Source organism: Taudactylus pleione, unplaced genomic scaffold, assembly GCF_031769625.1.
Source record: "Taudactylus pleione unplaced genomic scaffold, aTauple2 ptg000085l, whole genome shotgun sequence".
NCBI classification, from domain to species: domain Eukaryota; kingdom Metazoa; phylum Chordata; class Amphibia; order Anura; family Myobatrachidae; genus Taudactylus; species Taudactylus pleione.
Genome location: NW_028284487.1, coordinates 13,377,825 through 13,392,440, shown reverse-complemented (window position 1 = coordinate 13,392,440; position 14,616 = coordinate 13,377,825). Strand labels below are relative to the sequence as shown.

The following is a 14,616-nucleotide window of genomic DNA, read 5'->3' as shown; positions in this document are numbered from 1 at the left end:
ACAGTCCACATATAATAAACTGTATACTAAACTGGAGGTGCTTAAAATCTTTGAAATGCTACCAATCTATTTGCATATTGGTAAGTCCGGATTAAGGGCCACATGGGTCAGGGGCTAAAATGTTTCAGGGCCTATACTGAAAAGGTGAGGAGATGTGACCAGTGCTATGTGGATGTAGCCAGATCCAAGTGGATGTGTACAACGCCTACACTGTCAGCCCCAATTTCTCTCTAAATACAAAAAAGATGAAAAATAACATAGTTTGATGAGAAAAATAAAACTACAATTTTGAAACTTATGATTTATGGCCAACCGTACAGTTGATGATGGGCCTATTTTAATGTGGAGGACTGTTGCTCCATCCACCCCATTGTTATTCTCACCCTGTTTATTGTTTTCATCGCTATGTATAAATAACTTTTTATGGCAAAGCAGAAAAACCCTCTGTTACCTTTTTGAGTGCTGTAGCAATGGATTTCACTTCCCAGATTGTGATTGCCCAAAATGGTGATATGATGATTTTGTAGAGAAAGCAAAAGTACATGGTGATATGGTATATCATGAAGGAGATTCATAAATTAGATGATATGGGGGAATATTGCTGGTATCAGGTGCAAGTAACATAACTATGATAATATAATAGTAGGCACACCACCATGGCAAAGAAAGGAAGCTTTTTTGGTTTATTCTACAGGTGTTTATTATCACTGAATGGTTTCTAAAACGTTTGAGTATTGGTTTAAAATTTATTTCAATGACATTTTTCTAGCAAGCCAAAATGTAGTCGGCAGTATTTCAACACGCGCTGGGAGACCCCAATGGATTTCTAGTCCATCGCCAAAACCCATAGGCCACGAATATTTTATATTTTATAACGTGTCATATTTGTTTACTATTTTTAAAATAAATATTTAAACAAGGTCCCACCAAGATTTGAACTCAGACCGCTGGATTCAGAGTCCAGAGTGCTAACCATTACACCATGGAACCTATCGACGTGTTGTGCCAGGCTGTAACAGTCCACATATAATAAACTGTATACTAAACTGGAGATGCTTAAAATCTTTGAAATGCTACCAATCTATTAGCATATTGTTAAGGCCGGATTAAGGGCCACATGGGTCAGGGGCTAAAATGTTTCAGGGCCTATACTGAAAAGGTGAGGAGATGTGACCAGTGCTACGTGGATGTAGCCAGATCCAAGTGGGTGTGTACAACGCCTACACTGTCAGCCCCAATTTCTCTCTAAATACAGAAAAGTAGAAAAATAACATAGTTTGATGAGAAAACTAAAACTACAATTTTAATACTTATGATTTATGGCCAACCGTACAGTTGATGGTCGGCCTATTTTTATGTGGAGGACTGTAGCTCCATCCACCCCATTGTTATTCTCGCCCTGTGTATTGTTTTCAACTCTATGTATAAATAACTTTTTATGGCAAACCAGAAAAACCCTCTGCTACCTTCTTGAGTGCTGTAGCAATGGATTTAACATCCCAGATTGTGATTGCACAAAATGGTGATATGATGATTTTTTAGAGAAAGCTAAAGTACATGGTGATATCGTAAATCATGAAGGAGATTGATAAATTAGATTATATGGGGGAATATTGCTGGTATCAGGTGCAAATAACATAACTATGATAATATAATAGTAGGCACACCCCCATGGCAAAGAAAGGAAGCATTTTTGGTTTATTCTACAGGGGTTTATGATCACTGAATGGTTTCTAAAATGTTTGAGTATTGTTTTAAAATTTATTTCAATGACATTTTTCCAGCAAGCCAAAATGTAGTCGGCAGTATTTGAACACGCGGTGGGAGACCCCAATGGATTTCTAGTCCATCGCCAAAACCCATCGGCCACGAATATTTTATATTTTATAACGTGTCATATTTGTTTACTATTTTTACAATAAATATTTAAACAAGGTCCCACCGAGATTTGAACTCGGATCGCTGGATTCAGAGTCCAGAGTGCTAACCATTACACCATGGAACCTATTGACATGTTATGCAAGGCTGTAACAGTCCACATATAATAAACTGTATACTAAACTGGAGATGCTTAAAATCTTTGAAATGCTACCAATCTATTAGCATATTGTTAAGGCCGGATTAAGGGCCACATGGGTCAGGGGCTAAAATGTTTCAGGGCCTATACTGAAAAGGTGAGGAGATGTGACCAGTGCTATGTGGATGTAGCCAGATCCAAGTGGGTGTGTACAACGCCTACACTGTCAGCCCCAATTTCTCTCTAAATACAGAAAAGTAGAAAAATAACATAGTTTGATGAGAAAACTAAAACTACAATTTTATTACTTATGATTTATGGCCAGCCGTACAGTTGATGGTGAGCCTATTTTTATGTGGAGGACTGTTGATCCTTCCACCCCATTGTTATTCTCGCCCTGTGTATTGTTTTCAACTCTATGTATAAATAACTTTTTATGGCAAACCAGAAAAACCCTCTGTTACCTTTTTGAGTGCTGTAGCAATGGATTTCACATCCCAGATTGTGATTGCCCAAAATGGTGATATGATGATTTTTTAGAGAAAGCTAAAGTACATGGTGATATGGTAAATCATGAAGGAGATTGATAAATTAGATGATATGGGGGAATATTGCTGGTATCAGGTGCAAATAACATAACTATGATAATATAATAGTAGGCACACCCCCATGGCAAAGAAAGGAAGCATTTTTGGTTTATTCTACAGGTGTTTATGATCACTGAATGGTTTCTAAAACGTTTGAGTATTGGTTTAAAATTTATTTCAATGACATTTTTCCAGCAAGCCAAAATGTAGTCGGCAGTATTTGAACAGGCGCTGGGAGACCCCAATGGATTTCTAGTCCATCGCCAAAACCAATCGGCCACGAATACATACATATTTTATAATGTGTCATATTTGTTTACTATTTTTACAATAAATATTTAAACATTTGATTTGAACTCAGGCCAAAATGTAGTCAGCAGTATTTCAACACGCGCTGGGAGACCCCAATGGATTTCTAGTCCATCGCCAAAACCAATCAGCCACGAATACATACATATTTTATAACGTGTCATATTTGTGTACTATTTTTACAATAAATATTTAAACAAGGTCCCACGGAGATTTGAACTCGAATCGCTGGATTCAGAGTCCAGAGTGCTAACCATTACACCATGGAACCTATTGACATGTTATGCCAGGCTGTAACAGTCCACATATAATAAAGTGTATACTAAACTGGAGGTGCTTAAAATCTTTGAAATGCTACCAATCTATTTGCATATTGTTAAGGCCGGATTAAGGGCCACATGGGTCAGGGGCTAAAATGTTTCAGGGCCTATACTGAAAAGGTGAGGAGATGTGACCAGTGCTATGTGGATGTAGCCAGATCCAAGTGGGTGTGTACAACGCCTACACTGTCAGCCCCAATTTCTCTCTAAATACAGAAAAGTAGAAAAATAACATAGTTTGATGAGAAAACTAAAACTACAATTTTGATATTAATGATTTATGGCCAACCGTATAGTTGATGATGGGCCTATTTTAATGTGGAGGACTGTTGCTCCATCCAGCCCATTGTTATTCTCGCCCTGTGTATTGTTTTCAACTCTATGTATAAATAACTTTTTATGGCAAACCAGAAAAACCCTCTGTTACCTTTTTGAGTGCTGTAGCAATGGATTTCACATCCCAGATTGTGATTGCCCAAAATGGTGATATGATGATTTTTTAGAGAAAGCTAAAGTACATGGTGATATGGTAAATCATGAAGGAGATTGATAAATTAGATGATATGGGGGAATATTGCTGGTATCAGGTGCAAATAACATAACTATGATAATATAATAGTAGGCACACCCCCATGGCAAAGAAAGGAAGCATTTTTGGTTTATTCTACAGGTGTTTATGATCACTGAATGGTTTCTAAAACGTTTGAGTATTGGTTTCAAATTTATTTCAATGACGTTTTTCCAGCAAGCCAAAATGTAGTCGGCAGTATTTGAACAGGCGCTGGGAGACCCCAATGGATTTCTAGTCCATCGCCAAAACCAATCAGCCACGAATACATACATATTTTATAACGTGTCATATTTGTTTACTATTTTTACAATAAATATTTAAACAAGGTCCCACGGAGATTTGAACTCGAATCGCTGGATTCAGAGTCCAGAGTGCTAACCATTACACCATGGAACCTATTGACATGTTATGCCAGGCTGTAACAGTCCACATATAATAAAGTGTATACTAAACTGGAGGTGCTTAAAATCTTTGAAATGCTACCAATCTAATTGCATATTGTTAAGGCCGGATTAAGGGCCACATGGGTCAGGGGCTAAAATGTTTCATGGCCTAAACTGAAATGGGGAGGAGATGTGACCAGTGCTATGTGGATGTAGCCAGATCCAAGGGGGTGTGTACAACGCCTACACTGTCAGCCCCAATTTCTCTCTAAATACAGAAAAGTAGAAAAATAACATAGTTTGATGAGAAAACTAAAACTACAATTTTAATACTTATGATTTATGGCCAACCGTACAGTTGATAGTGAGCCTATTTTTATGTGGAGGACTGTTGCTCCTTCCACCCCATTGTTATTCTAGCCCTGTGTATTGTGTTCAACTCTATGTATAAATAACTTTTTATGGCAAACCAGAAAAACCCTCTGTTACCTTTTTGAGTGCTGTAGCAATGGATTTCACATCCCAGATTGTGATTGCCCAAAATGGTGATATGATGATTTTTTAGAGAAAGCTAAAGTACATGGTGATATGGTAAATCATGAAGGAGATTGATAAATTAGATGATATGGGGGAATATTGCTTGTATCAGGTGCAAATAACATAACTATGATAATATAATAGTAGGCACACCCCCATGGCAAAGAAAGGAAGCATTTTTGGTTTATTCTACAGGTGTTTATGATCACTGAATGGTTTCTAAAATGTTTGAGTATTGTTTTAAAATTTATTTCAATGACATTTTTCCAGCAAGCCAAAATGTAGTAGGCAGTATTTGAAAACGCGGTTGGAGACCCCAATGGATTTCTAGTCCATCGCCAAAACCTATCGGCCACGAATATTTTATATTTTATAACGTGTCATATTTGTTTACTATTTTTACAATAAATATTTAAACAAGGTCCCACCAAGATTTGAACTTGGATCGCTGGATTCAGAGTCCAGAGTGCTAACCATTACACCATGGAACCTATCGACGTGTTATGCCAGGCTGTAACAGTCCACATATAATAAACTGTATACTAAACTGGAGATGCTTAAAATCTTTGAAATGCTACCAATCTATTAGCATATTGTTAAGGCCGGATTAAGGGCCACATGGGTCAGGGGCTAAAATGTTTCAGGGCCTATACTGAAAAGGTGAGGAGATGTGACCAGTGCTATGTGGATATAGCCAGATCCAAGTGGGTGTGTACAACGCCTACACTGTCAGCCCCAATTTCTCTCTACATACAGAAAAGTAGAAAAATAACATAGTTTGATGAGAAAACTAAAACTACAATTTTGATATTAATGATTTATGGCCAACCGTATAGTTGATGATGGGCCTATTTTAATGTGGAGGACTGTTGCTCCATTCACCCCATTGTTATTCTCGCCCTGTGTATTGTTTTCAACTCTATGTATAAATAACTTTTTATGGCAAACCAGAAAAACCCTCTGTTACCTTTTTGAGTGCTGTAGCAATGGATTTCACATCCCAGATTGTGATTGCCCAAAATGGTGATATGATGATTTTTTAGAGAAAGCTAAAGTACATGGTGATATGGTAAATCATGAAGGAGATTGATAAATTAGATGATATGGGGGAATATTGCTGGTATCAGGTGCAAATAACATAACTATGATAATATAATAGTAGGCACACCCCCATGGCAAAGAAAGGAAGCATTTTTGGTTTATTCTACAGGGATTTATGATCACTGAATGGTTTCTAAAATGTTTGAGTATTGTTTTAAAATTTATTTCAATGACATTTTTCCAGCAAGCCAAAATGTAGTTGGCAGTATTTGAACACGCGGTGGGAGACCCCAATGGATTTCTAGTCCATCGCCAAAACCCATCGGCCACGAATATTTTATATTTTATAACGTGTCATATTTGTTTATTATTTTTACAATAAATATTTAAACAAGGTCCCACCAAGATTTGAACTTGGATCGCTGGATTCAGAGTCCAGAGTGCTAACCATTACACCATGGAACCTATCGACGTGTTATGCCAGGCTGTAACAGTCCACATATAATAAACTGTATACTAAACTGGAGATGCTTAAAATCTTTGAAATGCTACCAATCTATTAGCATATTGTTAAGGCCGGATTAAGGGCCACATGGGTCAGGGGCTAAAATGTTTCAGGGCCTATACTGAAAAGGTGAGGAGATGTGACCAGTGCTATGTGGATGTAGCCAGATCCAAGTGGGTGTGTACAACGCCTACACTGTCAGCCCCAATTTCTCTCTATATACAGAAAAGTAGAAAAATAACATAGTTTGATGAGAAAACTAAAACTACAATTTTATTACTTATGATTTATGGCCAACCGTACAGTTGATGGTGAGCCTATTTTTATGTGGAGGACTGTTGATCCTTCCACCCCATTGTTATTCTCGCCCTGTGTATTGTTTTCAACTCTATGTATAAATAACTTTTTATGGCAAACCAGAAAAACCCTCTGTTACCTTTTTGAGTGCTGTAGCAATGGATTTCACATCCCAGATTGTGATTGCCCAAAATGGTGATATGATGATTTTTTAGAGAAAGCTAAAGTACATGGTGATATGGTAAATCATGAAGGAGATTGATAAATTAGATGATATGGGGGAATATTGCTGGTATCAGGTGCAAATAACATAACTATGATAATATAATAGTAGGCACACCCCCATGGCAAAGAAAGGAAGCATTTTTGGTTTATTCTACAGGTGTTTATGATCACTGAATGGTTTCTAAAACGTTTGAGTATTGGTTTAAAATTTATTTCAATGACATTTTTCCAGCAAGCCAAAATGTAGTCGGCAGTATTTGAACAGGCGCTGGGAGACCCCAATGGATTTCTAGTCCATCGCCAAAACCAATCGGCCACGAATACATACATATTTTATAATGTGTCATATTTGTTTACTATTTTTACAATAAATATTTAAACATTTGATTTGAACTCAGGCCAAAATGTAGTCAGCAGTATTTCAACACGCGCTGGGAGACCCCAATGGATTTCTAGTCCATCGCCAAAACCTATCAGCCACGAATACATACATATTTTATAACGTGTCATATTTGTTTACTATTTTTACAATAAATATTTAAACAAGGTCCCACGGAGATTTGAACTCAAATCGCTGGATTCAGAGTCCAGAGTGCTAACCATTACACCATGGAACCTATTGACATGTTGTGCCAGGCTGTAACAGTCCACATATAATAAAGTGTATACTAAACTGGAGGTGCTTAAAATCTTTGAAATGCTACCAATCTATTTGCATATTGTTAAGGCCGGATTAAGGGCCACATGGGTCAGGGGCTAAAATGTTTCAGGGCCTATACAGAAAAGGTGAGGAGATGTGACCAGTGCTATGTGGATGTAGCCAGATCCAAGTGGGTGTGTACAACGCCTACACTGTCAGCCGCAATTTCTCTCTAAATACAGAAAAGTAGAAAAATAACATAGTTTGATGAGAAAACTAAAACTACAATTTTGATATTAATGATTTATGGCCAACCGTATAGTTGATGATGGGCCTATTTTAATGTGGAGGACTGTTGCTCCATCCACCCCATTGTTATTCTCGCCCTGTGTATTGTTTTCAACTCTATGTATAAATAACTTTTTATGGCAAACCAGAAAAACCCTCTGTTACCTTTTTGAGTGCTGTAGCAATGGATTTCACATCCCAGATTGTGATTGCCCAAAATGGTGATATGATGATTTTTTAGAGAAAGCTAAAGTACATGGTGATATGGTAAATCATGAAGGAGATTGATAAATTAGATGATATGGGGGAATATTGCTGGTATCAGGTGCAAATAACATAACTATGATAATATAATAGTAGGCACACCCCCATGGCAAAGAAAGGAAGCATTTTTGGTTTATTCTACAGGGATTTATGATCACTGAATGGTTTCTAAAATGTTTGAGTATTGTTTTAAAATTTATTTCAATGACATTTTTCCAGCAAGCCAAAATGTAGTTGGCAGTATTTGAACACGCGGTGGGAGACCCCAATGGATTTCTAGTCCATCGCCAAAACCCATCGGCCACGAATATTTTATATTTTATAACGTGTCATATTTGTTTACTATTTTTACAATAAATATTTAAACAAGGTCCCACCGAGATTTGAACTCGGATCGCTGGATTCAGAGTCCAGAGTGCTAACCATTACACCATGGAACCTATTGACATGTTATGCCAGGCTGTAACAGTCCACATATAATAAACTGTATACTAAACTGGAGGTGCTTAAAATCTTTGAAACGCTACCAAACTATTTGCATTTTGTTAAGGCCGGACTAAGGGCCACATGGGTCAGGGGCTAAAATGTTTCAGGGCCTAAACTGAACTGGGGAGGAGATGTGACCAGTGCTATGTGGATGTAGCCAGATCCAAGTGGGTGTGTACAACGCCTACACTGTCAGCCCCAATTTCTCTCTAAATACAGAAAAGTAGAAAAATAACATAGTTTGATGAGAAAACTAAAACTACAATTTTAATACTTATGATTTATGGCCAACCGTACAGTTGATGGTGAGCCTATTTTTATGTGGAGGACTGTTGCTCCATCCACCCCATTGTTATTCTCGCCCTGTGTATTGTTTTCAACTCTATGTATAAATAACTTTTTATGGCAAACCAGAAAAACCCTCTGTTACCTTTTTGAGTGCTGTAGCAATGGATTTCACATCCCAGATTGTGATTGCCCAAAATGGTGATATGATGATTTTTTAGAGAAAGCTAAAGTACATGGTGATATGGTAAATCATGAAGGAGATTGATAAATTAGATGATATGGGGGAATATTGCTGGTATCAGGTGCAAATAACATAACTATGATAATATAATAGTAGGCACACCCCCATGGCAAAGAAAGGAAGCATTTTTGGTTTATTCTACAGGTGTTTATTATTACTGAATGGTTTCTAAAACGTTTGAGTATTGGTTTAAAATTTATTTCAATGACATTTTTCCAGCAAGCCAAAATGTAGTCAGCAGTATTTCAACACGCGCTGGGAGACCCCAATGGATTTCTAGTCCATCGCCAAAACCTATCGGCCACGAATACATACATATTTTATAACGTGTCATATGTGTTTACTATTTTTACAATAAATATTTAAACAAGGTCCCACCGAGATTTGAACTCAGATCACTGGATTCAGAGTCCAGAGTGCTAACCATTACACCATGGAACCTATTGACATGTTATGCCAGGCTGTAACAGTCCACATATAATAAACTGTATACTAAACTGGAGGTGCTTAAAATCTTTGAAATGCTACCAATCTATTTGCATATTGTTAAGGCCGGATTAAGGGCCACATGGGTCAGGGGCTAAAATGTTTCAGGGCCTATACTGAAAAGGTGAGGAGATGTGACCAGTGCTATGTGGATGTAGCCAGATCCAAGTGGGTGTGTACAACGCCTACACTGTCAGCCCCAATTTCTCTCTAAATACAGAAAAGTAGAAAAATAACATAGTTTGATGAGAAAACTAAAACTACAATTTTGATATTTATGATTTATGGCCAACCGTATAGTTGATGATGGGCCTATTTTAATGTGGAGGACTGTTGCTCCATCCACCCCATTGTTATTCTCGCCCTGTGTATTGTTTTCAACTCTATGTATAAATAACTATTTATGGCAAACCAGAAAAACCCTCTGTTACCTTTTTGAGTGCTGTAGCAATGGATTTCACATCCCAGATTGTGATTGCCCAAAATGGTGATATGATGATTTTTTAGAGAAAGCTAAAGTACATGGTGATATGGTAAATCATGAAGGAGATTGATAAATTAGATGATATGGGGGAATATTGCTGGTATCAGGTGCAAATAACATAACTATGATAATATAATAGTAGGCACACCCCCATGGCATAGAAAGGAAGCATTTTTGATTTATTCTACAGGTGTTTATGATCACTGAATGGTTTCTAAAATGTTTGAGTATTGGTTTAAAATTTATTTCAATGACATTTTTCCAGCAAGCCAAAATCTAGTAGGCAGTATTTGAAAACGCGGTGGGAGACCCCAATGGATTTCTAGTCCTTCACCAAAACCAATCGGCCACGAATACATACATATTTTATAATGTGTCATATTTGTTTACTTTTTATACAATAAATATTTAATCAAGGTCCCACCGAGATTTGAACTTGGATCACTGGATTCAGAGTCCAGAGTGCTAACCATTACACCATGGAACCTATTGACATGTTATGCCAGGCTGTAACAGTCCACATATAATAAACTGTATACTAAACTGGAGGTGCTTAAAATCTTTGAAACGCTACCAAACTATTTGCATTTTGTTAAGGCCGGACTAAGGGCCACATGGGTCAGGGGCTAAAATGTTTCAGGGCCTAAACTGAAATGGGGAGGAGATGTGACCAGTGCTATGTGGATGTAGCCAGATCCAAGTGGGTGTGTACAACGCCTACACTGTCAGCCCCAATTTCTCTCTAAATACAGAAAAGTAGAAAAATAACATAGTTTGATGAGAAAACTAAAACTACAATTTTAATACTTAAGATTTATGGCCAACCGTACAGTTGATGGTCGGCCTATTTTAATGTGGAGGACTGTAGCTCCATCCACCCCATTGTTATTCTCGCCCTGTGTATTGTTTTCAACTCTATGTATAAATAACTTTTTATGGCAAACCAGAAAAACCCTCTGCTACCTTCTTGAGTGCTGTAGCAATGGATTTCACATCCCAGATTGTGATTGCCCAAAATGGTGATATGATGATTTTTTAGAGAAAGCTAAAGTACATGGTGATATGGTAAATCATGAAGGAGATTGATAAATTAGATGATATGGGGGAATATTGCTGGTATCAGGTGCAAATAACATAACTATGATAATATAATAGTAGGCACACCCCCATGGCAAAGAAAGGAAGCATTTTTGGTTTATTCTACAGGGGTTTATGATCACTGAATGGTTTCTAAAATGTTTGAGTATTGGTTTAAAATTTATTTCAATGACATTTTTCCAGCAAGCCAAAATGTAGTCGGCAGTATTTCAACACGCGCTTGGAGACCCCAATGGATTTCTAGTCCATCGCCAAAACCAATCGGCCACGAATACATACATATTTTATAACGTGTCATATTTGTTTACTATTTTTACAATAAATATTTAAAAAAGGTCCCACTGAGATTTGAACTCGGATCGCTGGATTCAGAGTCCAGAGTGCTAACCATTACACCATGGAACCTATTGACATGTTATGCCGGGCTGTAACAGTCCACATATAATAAACTGTATACTAAACTGGAGATGCTTAAAATCTTTGAAATGCTACCAATCTATTTGCATATTGTTAAGGCCGGATTAAGGGCCACATGGGTCAGGGGCTAAAATGTTTCAGGGCCTATACTGAAAAGGTGAGGAGATGTGACCAGTGCTATGTGGATGTAGCCAGATCCAATTGGGTGTGTACAACGCCTACACTGTCAGCCCCAATTTCTCTCTAAATACAGAAAAGTAGAAAAATAACATAGTTTGATGAGAAAACTAAAACTACAATTTTGATATTTATGATGTATGGCCAACCGTATAGTTGATGATGGGCCTATTTTAATGTGGAGGACTGTTGCTCCATCCACCCCATTGTTATTCTCGCCCTGTGTATTGTTTTCAACTCTATGTATAAATAACTTTTTATGGCAAACCAGAAAAACCCTCTGTTACCTTTTTGAGTGCTGTAGCAATGGATTTCACATCCCAGATTGTGATTGCCCAAAATGGTGATATGATTTTTTAGAGAAAGCTAAAGTACATGGTGATATGGTAAATCATGAAGGAGATTGATAAATTAGATGATATGGTGGAATATTGCTGGTATCAGGTGCAAATAACATAACTATGATAATGTAATAGTAGGCACACCCCCATGGCATAGAAAGGAAGCATTTTTGGTTTATTCTACAGGTGTTTATGATCACTGAATGGTTTCTAAAATGTTTGAGTATTGGTTTAAAATTTATTTCAGTGACATTTTTCCAGGAAGCCAAAATGTAGTAGGCAGTATTTGAAAACGCGGTGGGAGACCCCAATGGATTTCTAGTCCATCGCCAAAACCAATCGGCCACGAATACATACATATTTTAGAACGTGTCATATTTGTTTACTATTTTTACAATAAATATTTAAACATGGTCCCACCGAAATTTGAACTCGGATCGCTGGATTCAGAGTTCAGAGTGCTAACCATTACACCATGGAACCTTTTGACGCATTATGTCAGGCTGTAACAGTCCACATATAATAAACTGTATACTAAACTGGAGATGCTTAAAATCTTTGAAATGCTACCAATCTATTTGCATATTGTTAAGGCCGGATTAAGGGCCACATGGGTCAGGGGCTAAAATGTTTCAGGGCCTATACTGAAAAGGTGAGGAGATGTGACCAGTGCTATGTGGATGTAGCCAGATCCAAGTGGGTGTGTACAACGCCTACACTGTCAGCCCCAATTTCTCTCTAAATACAGAAAAGTAGAAAAATAACATAGTTTGATGAGAAAACTAAAACTACAATTTTGATATTTATGATGTATGGCCAACCGTATAGTTGATGATGGGCCTATTTTAATGTGGAGGACTGTTGCTCCATCCACCCCATTGTTATTCTCGCCCTGTGTATTGTTTTCAACTCTATGTATAAATAACTTTTTATGGCAAACCAGAAAAACCCTCTGTTACCTTTTTGAGTGCTGTAGCAATGGATTTCACATCCCAGATTGTGATTGCCCAAAATGGTGATATGATGATTTTTTAGAGAAAGCTAAAGTACATGGTGATATGGTAAATCATGAAGGAGATTGATAAATTAGATGATATGGTGGAATATTGCTGGTATCAGGTGCAAATAACATAACTATGATAATGTAATAGTAGGCACACCCCCATGGCATAGAAAGGAAGCATTTTTGGTTTATTCTACAGGTGTTTATGATCACTGAATGGTTTCTAAAATGTTTGAGTATTGGTTTAAAATTTATTTCAGTGACATTTTTCCAGGAAGCCAAAATGTAGTAGGCAGTATTTGAAAACGCGGTGGGAGACCCCAATGGATTTCTAGTCCATCGCCAAAACCAATCGGCCACGAATACATACATATTTTAGAACGTGTCATATTTGTTTACTATTTTTACAATAAATATTTAAACATGGTCCCACCGAAATTTGAACTCGGATCGCTGGATTCAGAGTTCAGAGTGCTAACCATTACACCATGGAACCTTTTGACGCATTATGTCAGGCTGTAACAGTCCACATATAATAAACTGTATACTAAACTGGAGATGCTTAAAATCTTTGAAATGCTACCAATCTATTTGCATATTGTTAAGGCCGGATTAAGGGCCACATGGGTCAGGGGCTAAAATGTTTCAGGGCCTATACTGAAAAGGTGAGGAGATGTGACCAGTGCTATGTGGATGTAGCCAGATCCAAGTGGGTGTGTACAACGCCTACACTGTCAGCCCCAATTTCTCTCTAAATACAGAAAAGTAGAAAAATAACATAGTTTGATGAGAAAACTAAAACTACAATTTTAATACTTAAGATTTATGGCCAACCGTACAGTTGATGGTCGGCCTATTTTAATGTGGAGGACTGTAGCTCCATCCACCCCATTGTTATTCTCGCCCTGTGTATTGTTTTCAACTCTATGTATAAATAACTTTTTATGGCAAACCAGAAAAACCCTCTGCTACCTTCTTGAGTGCTGTAGCAATGGATTTCACATCCCAGATTGTGATTGCCCAAAATGGTGATATGATGATTTTTTAGAGAAAGCTAAAGTACATGGTGATATGGTAAATCATGCAGGAGATTGATAAATTAGATGATATGGGGGAATATTGCTGGTATCAGGTGCAAATAACATAACTATGATAATATAATAGTAGGCACACCCCCATGGCAAAGAAAGGAAGCATTTTTGGTTTATTCTACAGGGGTTTATGATCACTGAATGGTTTCTAAAATGTTTGAGTATTGGTTTAAAATTTATTTCAATGACATTTTTCCAGCAAGCCAAAATGTAGTCGGCAGTATTTCAACACGCGCTTGGAGACCCCAATGGATTTCTAGTCCGTCGCCAAAACCAATCGGCCACGAATACATACATATTTTATAACGTGTCATATTTGTTTACTATTTTTACAATAAATATTTAAAAAAGGTCCCACCGAGATTTGAACTCGGATCGCTGGATTCAGAGTCCAGAGTGCTAACCATTACACCATGGAACCTATTGACATGTTATGCCAGGCTGTAACAGTCCACATATAATAAACTGTATACTAAACTGGAGGTGCTTAAAATCTTTGAAACGCTACCAAACTATTTGC

The 14,616-nt window shown here is 37.4% G+C and overlaps 14 non-coding genes across 14 annotated transcripts; all 14 read right to left on the bottom strand.

Moving 5' to 3' along the window:
• Nucleotides 1–918: 918 nt before the first annotated feature.
• TRNAQ-CUG (transfer RNA glutamine (anticodon CUG)) lies at nucleotides 919–990 on the bottom strand. The gene has a single exon. It is a non-coding gene; the product is annotated as a tRNA-Gln (tRNA).
• Nucleotides 991–1,933: 943 nt separating this feature from the next.
• On the bottom strand, nucleotides 1,934–2,005 carry TRNAQ-CUG (transfer RNA glutamine (anticodon CUG)). Its single transcript has one exon. It is a non-coding gene; the product is annotated as a tRNA-Gln (tRNA).
• Nucleotides 2,006–3,112: 1,107 nt separating this feature from the next.
• On the bottom strand, nucleotides 3,113–3,184 carry TRNAQ-CUG (transfer RNA glutamine (anticodon CUG)). Its single transcript has one exon. It is a non-coding gene; the product is annotated as a tRNA-Gln (tRNA).
• Nucleotides 3,185–4,128: 944 nt separating this feature from the next.
• Nucleotides 4,129–4,200, bottom strand: TRNAQ-CUG (transfer RNA glutamine (anticodon CUG)). The gene has a single exon. It is a non-coding gene; the product is annotated as a tRNA-Gln (tRNA).
• A 943-nt stretch (nucleotides 4,201–5,143) lies between these two features.
• Nucleotides 5,144–5,215, bottom strand: TRNAQ-CUG (transfer RNA glutamine (anticodon CUG)). Its single transcript has one exon. It is a non-coding gene; the product is annotated as a tRNA-Gln (tRNA).
• Nucleotides 5,216–6,158: 943 nt separating this feature from the next.
• On the bottom strand, nucleotides 6,159–6,230 carry TRNAQ-CUG (transfer RNA glutamine (anticodon CUG)). The gene has a single exon. It is a non-coding gene; the product is annotated as a tRNA-Gln (tRNA).
• Nucleotides 6,231–7,337: 1,107 nt separating this feature from the next.
• On the bottom strand, nucleotides 7,338–7,409 carry TRNAQ-CUG (transfer RNA glutamine (anticodon CUG)). The gene has a single exon. It is a non-coding gene; the product is annotated as a tRNA-Gln (tRNA).
• A 943-nt stretch (nucleotides 7,410–8,352) lies between these two features.
• Nucleotides 8,353–8,424, bottom strand: TRNAQ-CUG (transfer RNA glutamine (anticodon CUG)). Its single transcript has one exon. It is a non-coding gene; the product is annotated as a tRNA-Gln (tRNA).
• A 944-nt stretch (nucleotides 8,425–9,368) lies between these two features.
• On the bottom strand, nucleotides 9,369–9,440 carry TRNAQ-CUG (transfer RNA glutamine (anticodon CUG)). Its single transcript has one exon. It is a non-coding gene; the product is annotated as a tRNA-Gln (tRNA).
• Nucleotides 9,441–10,384: 944 nt separating this feature from the next.
• TRNAQ-CUG (transfer RNA glutamine (anticodon CUG)) lies at nucleotides 10,385–10,456 on the bottom strand. The gene has a single exon. It is a non-coding gene; the product is annotated as a tRNA-Gln (tRNA).
• A 944-nt stretch (nucleotides 10,457–11,400) lies between these two features.
• Nucleotides 11,401–11,472, bottom strand: TRNAQ-CUG (transfer RNA glutamine (anticodon CUG)). The gene has a single exon. It is a non-coding gene; the product is annotated as a tRNA-Gln (tRNA).
• Nucleotides 11,473–12,413: 941 nt separating this feature from the next.
• On the bottom strand, nucleotides 12,414–12,485 carry TRNAQ-CUG (transfer RNA glutamine (anticodon CUG)). Its single transcript has one exon. It is a non-coding gene; the product is annotated as a tRNA-Gln (tRNA).
• A 944-nt stretch (nucleotides 12,486–13,429) lies between these two features.
• TRNAQ-CUG (transfer RNA glutamine (anticodon CUG)) lies at nucleotides 13,430–13,501 on the bottom strand. The gene has a single exon. It is a non-coding gene; the product is annotated as a tRNA-Gln (tRNA).
• A 944-nt stretch (nucleotides 13,502–14,445) lies between these two features.
• On the bottom strand, nucleotides 14,446–14,517 carry TRNAQ-CUG (transfer RNA glutamine (anticodon CUG)). The gene has a single exon. It is a non-coding gene; the product is annotated as a tRNA-Gln (tRNA).
• Nucleotides 14,518–14,616: the final 99 nt, after the last annotated feature.